The 15776-nt window shown below is 41.6% G+C and overlaps 1 protein-coding gene across 18 annotated transcripts in view; it reads right to left on the bottom strand.

The window, feature by feature from the left end:
- The window catches only part of CHL1 (cell adhesion molecule L1 like), a 218426-nt gene extending 208902 nt beyond the window's left edge, over positions 1-9524 (bottom strand). For 6 of the 18 annotated variants that reach the window (XM_059390168.1, XM_059390172.1, XM_059390171.1 and 3 more), the window contains exon 1: positions 8258-8442. The gene's annotated coding sequence lies outside the window, so the exon portion shown is untranslated. Of the gene's footprint in view, positions 1-7881; positions 8092-8257; positions 8443-8968; positions 9056-9318 lie in introns of those variants that run through there. The other 12 variants (XM_059390173.1, XM_059390176.1, XM_059390181.1 and 9 more) reach the window with 9 other exon arrangements.
- Between the last annotated feature and the right edge of the window lie 6252 nt (positions 9525-15776).

Genomic DNA, 15776 nt, shown 5'->3' with positions numbered 1-15776 from the left:
CGCCCCTCCTTCTGCCATTCTTGTTGGGAAGATACAAAGAGAAGTCAGCCCAGAAGAAGGCCCTCACAAGAAAACTATGCTGGCCCCTTGATCTCAGATTATCAGGCTCCAGAACCACAGGAAATAAATTTCTTGTTGATAAGCCACTCTGCTGTGGTACTTTGTTACAGCACCCTGACCTGACACAGGGTGCAGAAGGTGCATGAGAGACTCAAAGGGAGCACAGGGTAGCAGTTAGGGGCTTGGGGTGGGACTCAAATGCTTTGAGTTTGAGTACAGGTGAGTCCTGGCTCTGACACTTCTAAGCCATAGAGACCCTGGACAAAAAGAAAGCCCTCTACGTCTATGTCATCCAGCCTAAAAGATTATAAGAATTGCATTTCACACAATTCACTGATGCAGAGAATGCAAAATATATCATAAACATTCAGTAAGTGGTAGCTACTTAAGCATCAGCCTGGTACAGTCTTAGTCCTGTCTCTAGTATCCTGTCTCTAGTGTCTAGTCCATATCTCATAGGATCTTCAATCAATCAATTAATCAATCAGTCAATCAATGTATCATAGAATTAAATAAGTTATGGAAAATCAGAGTTCCTTATCTTTGGGCAGGGCTGCATTCAGCCTTGGAAATATAACTGGTAATGTTTTCAGTATTTCCCCTAGATTCATTACATCCTTCAGTTTATACATTAACTCTGATTTTTAAAAATTTTTTAATTATTATTATTTTTTGTTTGTTTCATATAAGAAAATCTAGGGATGCCTGGTAGTGCAGTCGGTTAGGTGACTGACTCTTGGTTTTGGCTCAGGTCATGAGTCGACCCCACTCTGGGCTCTGTGCTCAGCACGGAGTCAGCTTGGGACTCTCTCTCCCTCTCTCTCTACCCTTCCCCCATCCACTCTCTCTCTCTCAAATAAATAAGTAAATCTCAAAAAAGTAAGTCAGTAAATACGAAAATCTAAAAGCAGTAGTGTGGGCTAAGAGCTGGATTGCAAATCAGGGTATCTGAGTCTTAATTCTGGTTTCACCCATGCCTACCCAGCTCTTAGACCCTGCTTGTCATTTCATCTATGAAATGGGCTAACAACTTGTTCCTCTTTGTCCATCTTGTCACTGTAAAAGCCAAGCAAGATGATATGGAAAAAAAAAAAAATCTCTAAAATGCTGAAAACATCCAAATATTGTAAGACATGACAGTTTTTTAAAAGAAGTCTGCAAAAATAACCTTTTGAATGGACAGAATGTCATCAGAAAAGGTCTTCCCTTTGAAATTTTGCATGAGATGTTGTTTCCTTTGAACAAATCAGTACACAAAACATCCCATAATAAGCTGATATTCTGTCACTTTACATTCTTTAGCAAAGGTCTTCGATGCAACAACGAACTGAATTCACAATCAACTCTAACTGTATCAAATGATCAAAAATCACTACATTTTTCTTACCCACTTGCCTTCCATTACACTGTGAATTACATCCCTTAGCCCCAGGGAACACGAATGCCTCATTATCAGTGTGCTACCAATGCATGCCTGATTATTGCCTTATCCCCTCCACCCTGATACCACTATGCCAAAGGAGAGGGATATCCCTCTGGAGATTCGAACGTCCAGGTCACAGTGACTTTAAGCTGTCAGACTGTTATTTGAGGGTATCTCCACTTCACAGGCATTAACATCTGCAATCTTTAGCATCAGATTTACCACTTACAGCAAAAGCTTTAGTTAGGGAAGAACCTCTGCTAAAAATGCAAACCTGTTACCACAGAAGCTATAATATGCCTTTTGCACCAGTCTCTCTGCTGTCTCAGCTCTCTTCTTGGAAAGAGATTATACAGGAGAATGGATAGAACTGTCTAGAAGTTTGGAGACTGCCGCTGAAACCCACCTCTGAATGGGAGCATGCCCAGCTAGGGCAATGAAAGGACAGAGAATGATAAAGGTAAGTAGAAGATGGTTCAGAACACAAATTTAATGATTTTCCGTATAGCCCTACTTTTGGCAATTCAGACTTTCTCCTTCCCCATTACCTGCGTTCCGTAAATTTTACGGCTCAAGGTGTGTGCTGGATAGTCTTCATTAACCTGCCAGATTCAAATCCATTCTCCACCCTCTTCCATCCCACTCTGTGCAGAAGGAACCCTCTCCACAGACCACCTCTCCCAGGCTCCCCTGCCATCAGACTCCTGGTCAGTTCAGCCACTCCAAGGAAGGAAGAGAAGATCTGCATCTGCCACTTAGCTGTGGCTGTTTCTCTACAGGTCCTGGCTGGCAGCCTCTCCCAGGGCTACTGCTCTCACCTCCTTAGCAACTACTCTTGTCCGTCTTGGATGACGGGCAATAACGGCTCTTCAGCAGCCCTTGTCAGTTTCCTTCAGGCCTGTCCAAAAAGATGTGGTTCCTTCTTGAAACTCCCTTCAATTGCCTCTTTGAGTATGCTTATACATAGGAAAAAAAACAAAAGTGAAAGCAAGAGGAGACCAACTCTTACCAGAGAAGACACAGAGCTCTAAGTCCTTTAAAACAGTCAAGGGTACACACTACCCACTTCCAGTCAATGGTTCTCTCCGGACACTCTGGTTCAATACTGTGAGAACATCAAGTTTTGAAAGATAAGGCAGGAGTATGGATTTTTATGTGAAAGCCTTGGGTTTTAAATATTGGCTGAAATACTTCTTAAACACTCCTTGGGCCAAATAAAACACACACAGAGGCTAGGTTCAGTCAAAGGACATTAGTTTGGATCCTAAATAGACTATGGTTCCTCTTCTTTGGGGCGGGGGGGGGGGGGGGGGAGTTAGGCTTTTTGTTGCAATGCATAATTATAAGAAAGGTGGAAATTCACATCTATACAACTTTTTTCTTACACAACTACTTAGTCGTAAAAAAATAATTCTCTATCTCCCTTGAAATCTCAAGGCAAAAGCGAGAAACACTCAGACTCGAAAGTCACAGGAATCTTGGTGTCTGGGTCTGTTCTAAATGTATAAATCTAATCAAATCATTTAATTTCAATATGGCTCACTCCATTCATCTGCAAAATCAGGATAATGACTTCTTTCCTACCATCTTCACAGAGACATTTGGCTGAGAAATGAAATAATACACAGTAAATGAAAAGTGCATTTGAGCTCTTCAGAGAATAAAATGGTGTTTAAACCAAAGGGATTAGTAAGAAAAACCTCAGAGGTTTGCCAAAGCTTTCTTTTTTTATCTTTTCCAACCATGTTTCATGACACCAAGGTAACTCCAAGTCAAGGCCAACATGATCTTCAAGAGCATCTACCCCAATCTAAGTTGGTGGTCCTCACCTCCCCCAGTACATTACTCTCACCAGAAGCTTTCAAAAATTCCACAAGTCTTAGTTACGATCCCCAGGGATTCTGGTGGAATTCATTTGGGTTGGTAGTTTGTTTGTTTTTTTTTAAGATTTTAATTATTTATTTGACAGATAGAAAACACAAGTAGGCAGAGAGGCAGGCAGGGAGGGAGAGGGGGAAGCAGGCTCCCCGCTGAGCAGAGAGGGTGATTTGGGGCTCCATTCCAGGACCTGAGCCAAAGGCAGAGGCTTTAACACACTGAGCCACCCAGGTACCCCTGGGTTGGTAGTTTTAAAAGGATCTACAGGTGATTCTCCTGTGCAACCTGAGAACCAGTAAGTACTCTTGGGATCTTTCAAATACATGGGACAATCACTACTACTATATGTGTGCATGACTGACATAGGTATCAAGAATTTTCCATTTGACTATGCCATGATGATGGTACACACTTATTCACATGCATAGGGATACACACACACACACACACACACACACACACACACCCCTATCTTTATCCATTCATACATTGAATATGGAATAGATGGATAATTATTATAATTAAAAGCCAGAATTCTTTTTAAAGTTTTTATCTATTTATTTGACAGAGATCACAAGTTGGCAGAGAGGCAGGCAGAGAGAGAGGGGGAAGGGGCTCACTGCCGAGCAGAGAGCCTGATGTGGGGCTCGGTCCCAGGACCCCAGGATCCTGACCCGAGCCAAAGGCAGAGGCCCAACCCACTGAGCCACCCAGGCACCCAAAAGCCAGAATTTTTTGAGTGCTTAGTAAGTTCTACTAAGCTGTCTATAAAACTTGCCCCATATAGCATTCACAATAATGCACACAAGCTGGGCATGGATATTAACCTCCACTCCATAGAAGAAATCAGTGTTCAATTAAAATGATGTAGTCAAGCTCATACACCAAGGAGTTAGCAGACTCTGATGTGGTACCCAGGCAGCCTGATTACTATAGCCAGTATACCAGTTTGCTTCCCACTGTGCCAGACAATATAAGGTTTATGAGATGCATAAAATAGAATGTGTGCCCTCAAGAATGTTAATATATGAGCAGGGAATTTTCATGCACACTAAAATTCCAGGTTAGATGGGAAAGTGGTACACTATAGTCCCTGGAGTTAGGCAGAGTTGGATTAGAAGATGGGCAGCTGATGGTTTTGCTTAGCTCCTACTTTGCAACTATGGGGAAAACAAGATGCACCTAAACATCAGAAAGGAGAATTATTAAGAACACCAGGAAAAGAAACCCTGCTTAAAGAGAGTACATTTATATGGTTGCCCTATTCAATACATTTATTATTACCATCATCTGCCAGCATCATCTGGATTGGATATCTACACCTTTTTAAAAATTTACCTACATTGTCAGTTCAACCAGCAAACCACAATTTCTGAAGAATTCATCTCAGTTCAAACTCTCTGATTCTTATAGAAAAATTATGTATAAAGATACATATAAATTTTGTATAAATGAAAAATTATATATAAATATGCACATAAACACAAACATATTCCTAATAATTTGATTTCCAAAGAGATAAACAAGTTGTAATCTGTTGGTAGGTACAAGCTAATATAAAAATGAAAAGAACATTTTTTCACAGAAAATTTCAAAAACTGAAAACAGAATATGCATTCTCTTTGTGTTTTTATTATCTAAACACAATAGGAAGGTAAGTAGGATCGTTTTTTATCCACAATACATAAAATCTCAATTAGTTATGGTCTATTTGTGCACTGACTAAAAACATTCGTTAACAAAACAGAATTTTCTAGTTTACTGGATAAATATACCAGAAGAAATTGCAGAATAATGTTAGGTTGCCAGGCAACCACAGCTCTACTCCCTCTTGTTTGTGATCAATCCAACTCATTCATCAAGCTTCCTATCCTAGTGCTAGAGAATTCCAACCAATTTGTTTCTTGGGAAAATTATAGTGACTTTCGGTAACACAATAACACTTTTATTCTCAGAAGATAAACTTAGATGGTCTTTCGATCAAAGCAATGTGTTAATTCATTATTCTCTACATGGTGCTAATGAGAAAGCTATAATTAACTAACTACACTATTGCAACACACATACAATAAACTGCAGTAATTAGTAATGTTTAAGGTGTTAACCAGCCTCCAACATTAGAAAATACAGAATCTTTCCTCCAATAAAGATGTTGAGAAAGGAGAAAGCACCATATCTAATTAAATTGGGAACTGTTTCCATTCTCCTTCGCACCCCAAGAGAGGGAGAGGCATGGTCGCCAAAATGTGAGATTTCACTTCAGTAGCAGAGAAAATGGCTCAATGCCAATTCTACTTGTAGGTAGACATAAAATGCTGGTGAATAATGTAATCTTTTCTTTGAAAGAATGCTTAGCACAATATTTTTCCAGGAATGAATAGAAAGAATATTATGCTTTCACTCATTAGCTGTGTTAACTTAGCATATTGTATGTAAATCACCATAATAATTGCATTCTCTTCAGACTGAATTAGTTAGTTACAATGAAGCTGTAATCAAAATGTTCATAATTGAAAATATAGTATTCTCGGTCTCGGTTTGAAAAAATAACAAGCAACACTGATTGAATCAGATAATACAGCACATCACTGAAAACAGCCTTAGTATAGAGACAACTTCCTCCTCTAGCTTATACCTTTGCATGTCAATTAGCTCCCCAAATTCAGGAGGCAGTTCCTCCAGATCTGTCACAGTTTTCTATGTCACCCTTTGTCTTTGGCCTAACTGAAGCTTTCCATGTGCGTTACTGCTTAGATTTTCCGGGGAAAATACAAAAGAGTGAAAAGCTAAATTTTTGTTTCTAAAATGTGTTAGACTCCATGGCACTGTTGGCTGTGATAAATCAAAGGGCAAAATAATTTCCAACAAATGAAACATTTAATGCCAATGCTCCTGGGAAACAATATGTAAATGATCACATGAATTTCAGGCAAGCTGTCACACTAATTCCTCAAGGTACCTTTTAAAGATGACATACTCACTGTGAAGAAGGGTGTGTTGTCATGCAAAAGTCAAACTTAAAGCAATACTCTACTATCTGAATTGATATTCATTCCTTCAAATCTGAAGCCATCCAGCCCCCTCTATTACTTAATTTTCCTTTATAAAATTAAAAACAGCAACAACAAAACCTAGCAGAATCATAAATCAGTCTTGATCATGACTCTTATTTAATTCTCCATTTAAAAAATGAACCACACGAATTATTTCAACAAAGCAATTTTGGGTCAAACAACCTATCTTCAAAATTTTCAAAAGTAAGCTATATCTTATCCAGCAAATATTTTCTGAAGTCAGGTCTATTTTGTGAAAGTCTTAAGGAACTTTGTGATGGGAACATATGTCCAGTTTTACTTGCTTCAGATCCACCAAGACACGACTACATTTTAATAAGCAAATGATATTTTTAAACTGTACTTAAAACCAATCCAGCAAATGGGATTATTTAAAGGTAATAAATACATTATGGGCAATATCAAATCCTGTCATTATTACAATTAGGTCCATGGATGTTTTGCTCATCACCAGGTAAGCTGGAGCACATAATAAAACCATGAGGTAGCAATAAACACCTGCAGTCTTTTCTCTAAAGGACCCATAAGCATAGATGCAATATAAGAGAACAATATAAAAAACATGTATTAATTATCACCGTCCTACTCTTCTGCAGTGATGTGGGTAAAAACATGCCCAGAAAGAGATGTTTAATGAACTGCCATAGCCAGTACTCACACCTGCCAAGAAATAACTATTTGTCTCCATTTATTCCCTCACAATATTCAGGAGCTCAGGAGGAATGATGATACACTATCCTCTGCCTTCACTAGAGGTAAATACACCACAGCACTTAAGGCCATAAAATGGAAACCTGGGTTATACACTAGACTCTACAACCAAGTTCAATTATGAAAGCCATAGGGTGGTTCCTCACAAGAGACTGAAATTAAAACAAACCTAACTGGAATATCAGCCTGTGAAAGACGAAATAGAGTCTCACGCACAAAGCTGCAGAATAAACTCTTTTTTTCCCCACCTTATCACTAAGTTTTCCCAAATAGCTTTCTAAGCTTCTCTCTCCATCCATGTACTGACAAGCCAACATGACCAGCAGTTGGTCAGTTTATATCTTCCAATCTGCTGCAATCCAATGCTATGTAGGAGTTGTACGGGGCAGTAATATTTAATATCCACTGATATTCTTCAAAATTCGAAAACATAGTATTTTGCCTTATATAAAGATGCGAAGAAATGAGAATGCACCGTATCTAATTAAATTGAGGATTAGTTAATAATAACAGTAACGCCATCAGCAACCATAAGTAAATTAGGGTGTTTATTCAGCATAAACACGAAACTAAACTGCCTTCTTGGATTATCTCATTCCAGTCCCGAAAAAACCTAATAAGCAAGCTATGATATTACCGCTATTATTAAAAAGGGGAAACCGAGGCACGGAGTAGTTAAACGGCCTGCCCAAAATCACACATCACGGAGACGCCGGAGCTGCAAATAAAACCCACCTGGGAGCCTCGAGAGACTCTGCCTCGAGCGAGCCCAGGTGGCTCACCAGTTGCCCACCTCCGCGCGCACGCGCACATGCCCCCCACAGCCACCACCGGCGTTCCAGAGAGCGCGCCGTCGCGCACGCGCGTGCCCAGGGGGCCACTTGCCGGGTCCGGGGGCTCCTCCGAGGCTTGCAAGGGCGGGGCCGAACCCCAGCACCCCTAGCATAGGGCTGAGCCGCGGGGCTCCCTCCCCGTCGCGCCGCCCTGCTGTGCCACTAGACACCTGCCCTCCGCCGCTCGCCGTTCACCCCCTCCCCTGCCCGCCTTCCTAGCTGACAGACGGACCACCCACCCCGCGCTCGCCCCAAGGCGCGGTTCCAGGCGTGGGTACCTGGGCCCGCGCGACAGCGGCTTCTTCGGCCCTTCGGTTTTCGCAGGAATTCCTCAGCCCTGCCCTGACTGAGAAAGTGCTGCTCACCCGGCGTGCAAGAGGAGTGGGAATCAAGGGGCCGGCGTTCCCCAGCCTCCCAGCCTCCAGGCTCCAATCCCTGCTCTCCAAATTAATCACTTTCTCCCTCCCCACGCACACTCTCACTCAAAAAAAAAAAAAAAAAAAAAAAGGAGAGAGAGGCACAAAGAAGAAGGGACCATCCGTGACTGGCATCTCTAGCTCCCCCAGCTCAGCTACCAAGGAGCCATGGCAACCACGCCCCCGGCCTGGCCTCTAGCCCCCACGGTGCAACTCCTAAATCTCCCCGTTTTCTTGCCGTCCCCCCGCCCCCCACAACCTGCTGTCTACAGATTTCCGTTTTCAAGGCGGCAGCGTATACCGAACCCCAGCCAGTTCCTGGAATCCTCCCCTGAGAATGGGAGCAAGATAGGGGCGGGGTGGGGTGCGGGAAAGAATATAGCCCTACGACCCAAAAGATGGTCAGGGGCAGGGAAGAGAGCCACCAGGACCCCAAACCCAGGTAGACCTCAGACCCCCTACTGGAGAGAGGGCTGCCATCTCCAGGAGGGTTTGGAATGCTCGCCAGAGGGTCAGGGGGCGCGGCGCCGGGGGAGGGGGTGGTTGCTGGAGAAAAGACATAGGTTAACCTACCCGTAACCACGCGGAGAAAGTGGGAGCTGGAGGATTCGTGTAGCGGGTTCAGCCTACCCAGCCGAAACCGAGCTGCTTGAATCCAGACTCAGCCACCAGGGGGCGGGGCTGGGAAAGGGGGCGTCTCTTCCCGGGTTAGGGCTGAGGGACCCGGGACCACCCCACTTTAGGCAAGGATGGAGCCCTGAATGCGCACCATTTCCTATCCACAGTGAGCTGACCCTCCCAGCAGCATACCCTTAATCCTTAATCCGCTCGTCCATCACGCCCAAAGAGTTGGCTACCCCTAGAACTGGGGGAAGCCGTAGGGCTAGCAAAACAGATGCGAATTAACCCCCACCCAGACACACCTGAGCCGTCTTTGGCTTTGGATCTGTTCCGTACCTTCCTCCAGGGAAACTTCTCCCTCTAGCTGACTTGCTGCGGGAGAGGGACGTGCGATGTCCAGAAGCTCCGGGCGGAACCAAGGGAGTTTACTGCCGGCCGCTTGCCGCTGATCCCCACGCGGATCTGCCGGCTGAGATCCCGCCCTACCCCTCCCGCCGCTGGCGGTGGCCGCGAGAACGCCCGACCTGTTGGGCTTGCGCGGGGATCCACGCCCTCCGGGCAGAGGCTGGCTAGCGCCTCCCCGCTCGTGCTGGGTTCTGCTCCGCCACCCCTCACCCACGCCGCTTATTTTCCCTCCCTTTGCACACTCCTTTAGGACCGGGAGAGCTACAGGCTTTTAAGACTCTTATCTCATGGAGAAAGGAAAGGACGAAGCCAAAACTTCCCTCGTCATATTCAACATCTATGGTCAAAAGAGGTAGGATCGCTGTCCCTTTCAGCTGCAGAAACAAACAAACAAAAACAAAAAACAAAAAACTAAAAAAAAACCCCAAAACCCTCCTCCTCCCGATGATTACACGCAGTACATATTCCACACACGGGTCGCCGGTCTGGTTTTCCCTCATTGCTGCACGTTAGAAGGGTGTGGTGCCATGTACCTATTAAAAATATTCTCTTTGCTTTCCTTCCTTATTTATGGGTGTGATGGGGCTTGTTATTTAATTTACAAAAGATGCTACTACAATAAGCTAACAAATGATTACATACATAATAAATACGGACACCTTTCGCTGTTAGCCATTTTTAAATTTTGTGTCTTAATACTTACAGTCTAATTTTACCACATTGTTCCGTGAAGTTTTTCTCATTTATTCTACATTAATTCACTATTATAAGATAGAAGAAAGCCCTGTGTGCTTATTTCCGCTGCAAAAGGCTATTTCTGATATCTTGTCAATTCCACCAAAACATGTAAATTTCATTTTAGGATTCCAAAATAATATGGGAAAGTTACAGGCTTTTGCAGAATAAGTTATTTATATACCCCGTTCATTTTTTTTTTCACTTAATGATCACATTTTCCAAATTTTTCACACAATACCACTTAAAAAATTCTGCTGAATTTAAGTTCTCTTTGACGGTAAGAGAATCATTGACTTCTAATTTTTACTCCACTAAGGCAGTAAGATTGACTTTACAGTCTGGTTTTGTTCTCATCTTGTACATTGAACAATGAGGACATTTAGAGCTATGAGCTCCCCTCAGAGTTGGAGACTACTACAGTAGCAAGGCAGTTCAGAATTCTGCCTCAGAAACAACTAAATAAAATATTTTGAAAATGAATTAATGGACTTTTAAACTTTAATAATTGCTAACCTTGGAGTCCCAATTCTGTCAGTTCATGTGTGGGCCCGATTCTTACTGACTGCATTGCAAATTGCAAATGCAAGTGAGGGCAGGATTTGCCCTGAGTTTAAATTGTACTACTAGAGTAATTTCTTTGCCCGAGGCATCATTATTCACATGGCATATTTTCTAAAGTAGAAACAAGGATAGAATATTGAATGAAATTCCAACAGGAAAAATACAAGAAAACATTTCCATGGTCAAGGAGACACAAAGCTGAGTTGAACTCAGAAGTTGACCACATTTCTGGATAAACATTCTCTGACCAAAAGAGTCAAACCTCAGTCCTGGCCAGACCAACAGAATACTCTTCAATATACAGCTCTTCTTTTCTCTATGATTTGCTTATTTGACATTAGGATCATTATGAAAAGATATATAGAAAGAGAGAGGGAGAAAGATCCTAATATTTATCAGTCATTGTTCAAGATACTAGGGTACAGTGGAAAGCACAATAGACAAGGCTAGCTGCTTCTTTCTTAAGTCAAATATCCAAAAACATACTAAAGAATACCAAGGCATAATAGCTGAAACAAAGAGATGAGGGTCAGTTCTTAAATATGAGTTTTCTTGAAAGGGAAATAACTTCTGCATCTCTGACACTGAATATAAATGAGGAACTAACAGCCCAATAGTAAGCCCAGAGCTAACTAGGGGCAGCCATTAAGTTTGTATATATACAATATGCTCTACCCCAGGCAAATAAATTTGAAATGAGGGAGAAAGGGAAAAGCGCATAAGGAAAAAAAAAGAAGAAAGGAAAGAGAAAGGGAAGAGGTAGACAAATGATTCATCAAGAAAGGAAAAAGGTATTTGAAAGAAAGACTGTTAGCCAGCTAAATAAGTCTTTTTAAAGAAATGCAAAATAGAAGCAGAAGACTTAAATTTCCACATCCAAAAAATACCTCCTAGATGTTATCTCCAGGGATAGGTTTTTGTTTTTGTTTTTGTTTTAATACATTTCCAAAGACAGGCCACAAATGTAGGCTTTCCTGACCCAAAGAATTTAAAACAGCTCACTGCTTCAGATTCCAGAAAGGCTGGAACCGAGACCAGAAGGCAGCCTTCAACTGGAGTGAGTGGAAATTCGGTGAAGCTACCTTCTGCTGCTGCTTTGAAACCCTCTCTTGGCTCCCACCCTCCTGTCTGACACTTTGTTCAACAAACAATCCTAATCTATCAGGCATCACACAATTGCACGTGAGTGCTAAAGAAAGACTACATTTCTTTCAAGTCACATGGAAATTTGGTTGCATTAGCTTTGAAAGGTGTGAATTTATCTCTCACCATTGAGAAAGGCCATGCAAAAATAAAAATACAACTATCAAGGGGAGAAAGGAGGTCTTTCATGAATAAAGCAGAAGGTGAGGGAGATAGGCCAGTCATCTGGAAAAAAAGAGAAAAGGTATTAAGAGCGGGGCATTTTTCGGCTTTTACTGCTGATTTACTGCCTATCCCCAGCTTGAACCATCATTTGGTATCATTCCCAGAGCCAGGACCATTGGAGGAGTATTGACTTTTGGCAAAGCCGAGTAGCTAGTGATATGGCAATGTTCCTAGAAAAACTGTTTAGCGGAAGAGCTGTAGTTTTCAAAATGGCATTTCAGTCTAGCAGTTCTGAATAGTCACAGATCCACAGGGATTTCCTGGCCAACTACTGTCCTAAAGGAAGGCAGGATGTTCCACTGAAGAGTAGGTCCTCAAAGGCAACCTTGGAAGTACAAAGCAGCTATGTTCAGCTTAGCTATTAAGAAAGCTAAAGATCATGTTAATTCTGCAGAGTTAAACTGACAGTATTGATACTCCTTTAACACAAGAACAAAAGGCCATGTATGAAAAATCAAAGGGCAATCATTCTGGAGAAAATAAAAAGGTAACATCTTGTACTTTATGTCATGAATCTTTAATACAAATGATTCAGCCTTAGGAGGTCATGGAACCAGAAATTTTCACTGGATTTTTAAGGGCTAGGTAATTTTACGGCCATTAAGAACATTATACTTAAGTAGCTATAATCGTGCTAAGTGTTATCTAATCTCATGCTTTAAGGCATTTGTTGATTACTTGTAAAAGTCAGAAAGATTTCTTGTCCTCCAATCAGAAATGCTCAAATGCCCGTTATAACTACCTTTCTCTCCTACTGGTCAGTATGCTCCAAAGTCTTCGGCGGTGAAGTCTTATCTCAAATGCCTGAGGTTTATAGTACGAATTCATTTATTGGGAAAAGTCTTCATAGTTTTGGAAGATGGAAATTTCATTTAAATCTCTCTATATCCAACATAATACAAAATCTTTTCAATCTGGAATTTACCTCTTACATATTCTCCTATAGCTTCCTTTTATACTTGAGAGCAAGGTTCAGAAATTTTCTCAAGATTGTACAAGTTAGTGGTCTAGAATTATACACACCCACACACATATTCTAAATTCTAAATATACATATATTCTGAATTCTAAAATATTCTTAATCTTGTCAATAATTATTATTTTTTTTTAAAGATTTTATTTATTTATTTGACAGAGATCACAAGTAGGCAGAGAGACAGGCAGAGAAAGAGAGAGAGGAGGAAGCAGGCTCTCCGCGGAGCAGACAGCCCGACGTGGGGCTCGATCCCAGGACCCCGGGATCATGACCTGAGCCGAAGGCAGAGGCTTTAACCCACTGAGCCACCCAGGCGCCCCGTCAATAATTATTCTTGTATGATTTTAGAATATGAAAGGCTACTGTCATCTTGAAAGATAATTCTATGTATTCCAGTTTTGCTACAGCAAACAAGATAAATGCTGAATAGTGAAATGGTGAATGATACCAGGAGAAAAAGGGCTGATCTTTACAGAAACAAGTAGTCAAAATAAAGGTCTCAGTTGATATTTTCTTCTGTCTATTTTGTCCAGTTGATTTTGGAAATTGGTTTTCCCATTCTCAGAATAAAGGAAACTTGTTACAGAACAGGAAGAGACCCAGTAGGTCCCTGCGGCAGGCTGCTGGTTGCTTCTCTCCCTGAGCTGACCCCTCACCCCACAATCTTTCTTTTTTCCTCCTTCCTGGCCACATAGCCGCCTACCTAAAGGATACATTTCACACACACCCTTATGACCAAGTTTTTCCCCATGGCTAGGTTCTTGCCAAAAGGACACAAGAAGAAACACTATTGGCAACTACCAGCTCATCTTCTTAAAGGTAATATAGATTCACTCTTCTTTTTCCTTCTAGCTAGCTTACAACAGTGAAATATTCATAGGAGGATGACAAAAGAACCCCCATTATCCTGAGTCCTGCATGACTCTAGGAATTAGAGCCCACAAACTACCATGAAAAACTGAACTTGCCTATTCTTTGAGATAGTGTCTTTTGAGGTCTCTTTATTGTAGCTATTTAGCCTTTCCCCTAATTAATACAGTTATAACCTCTGTCATTTCAGAATAGTCAAGAAAAATAAGAATGGATGGTACAGTAGGTATCCATTGTTTTTTGCTTGCCAGTAACCAGTCCTAGAAAATGACATCTCCTGGGTTGAAGTGCCTGAGTTGAGGCTGATGCCAATACTTCCGATCTACCACTGGTCTGGAAATGTGACACAGGTATAGAATCTATATTTCCCATCCCTCTATCTATTAGAACAATGAAAAGCAACAGACTAAAAAGGAGCTCATGGAAGACCTACCTGGGATGTGTGCTTGAACTATGAGGGAAAAAATATAGGATTGCTCGGGAGGCATGATGTAAGGTAGGGGAATGTGGCTGCTTATCCCCACTCAGACAAAGCATGCCTGAGAATAAAACCACCGCAGGGAAAAGAAAAGACAGATACTTGACATTTACTTGAAGACTTAGGTCTCCAAATAGATGAAAGCTTCTTGTTTATTAAAAGCTGAAACTGAAATACATCTTGACCATGTGGCTAGGTGAGTGAAAAAATATTAAAGCAAAATAGTTTAAGTTAGTTTCATGTTTTCTGACATCAAAATAATTTTTAAAGATTTATTTATTTCAGAGAGAGAGAGAGAGCAAGCTTATAAGTCAGGGGAAGGACAGAGGGAGAGTGAGAATACTGAAACAGACTCCTCACTGAGCACAGAGCCCAACCCCAGGCTCAATCCTGGGACCCTAAGATCATGACCTGAGCCGAAATCAAGAGTTGACAGCTTAGCTGAATGAGTCAGTGAGGTGCCCCCAATATCATCTCTATTCACAATAGATTCCTAGGTAAGATTATTCCCTTTGGATAGGCTCCTTAGTAAAAGAGATGTGCATGACAAAATGTCTTTCTTTCATGAGATAACCCATCTGATTGGTAGTGACTCTTTGAAATACTATGTCCAAAGGATTCCAACCCTCTATCTGAGTTCAGCTGGAAAAGACAAAGTGATTATTAATGATGTCTATCAGTGATATTACACAAGAAATGATCCTCACATGCTGGATATTTGCCATCCTTGCGTTCTTAAAGTGCGGTATAAGTCTAGACTTAGGTTCTAGGTTCTTAGGTTCTTGCATAGGGACTTTTTTTTTTTTTAATTACAATATGATGGTGCATTCTTTGGGGACATATTTTTAGCAGTTTTAAAAAGAGCCATGGAACAATTTTTCCTTTCCACGCAATGCTTAGGGGTCATAATTCATGCTTTCAGTTGACATTTCCCTATAAAATAAATTAATTAGCAGACATGCATTTAAATCACAAATCACTAATATGTGATATGCTATATTAACATCAAACCCAGATGTAACTGGGGCCCAAGGGGGCAAGAGCACCTGGTTCTGGGCATCCCAAACCAGGTTCGTTCACTCACCACTGACAAAATCCAAAGGCAGAGAAATGAGTGGTGGTGAAACAAGAAAGCGATTATTTTAGCAAGGCCAACACCAGGAAGACAGTGGAGCAATGTCCCCAAGACTGCCTCCAAAGTGCTGAAAATACTTCTAGGTTTCTATAAGCAAACTATAGGACGAAGATCAGTGGGTACTTGCAGGTGAGCAGTAAAGGTCAGGTCAATCGTCGTCTCAGGGTCAATCATGTGGGGTCTTGCTCAAGGCAGACATTGAGGGGTGTTTGAGGGGTGGTTTTGGTTC

The sequence above is a fragment of the Mustela nigripes genome, chromosome 2 (assembly GCF_022355385.1).
Source record: "Mustela nigripes isolate SB6536 chromosome 2, MUSNIG.SB6536, whole genome shotgun sequence".
Lineage (NCBI taxonomy): Eukaryota > Metazoa > Chordata > Mammalia > Carnivora > Mustelidae > Mustela > Mustela nigripes.
This window is presented reverse-complemented; position numbering and strand designations above follow the sequence as displayed.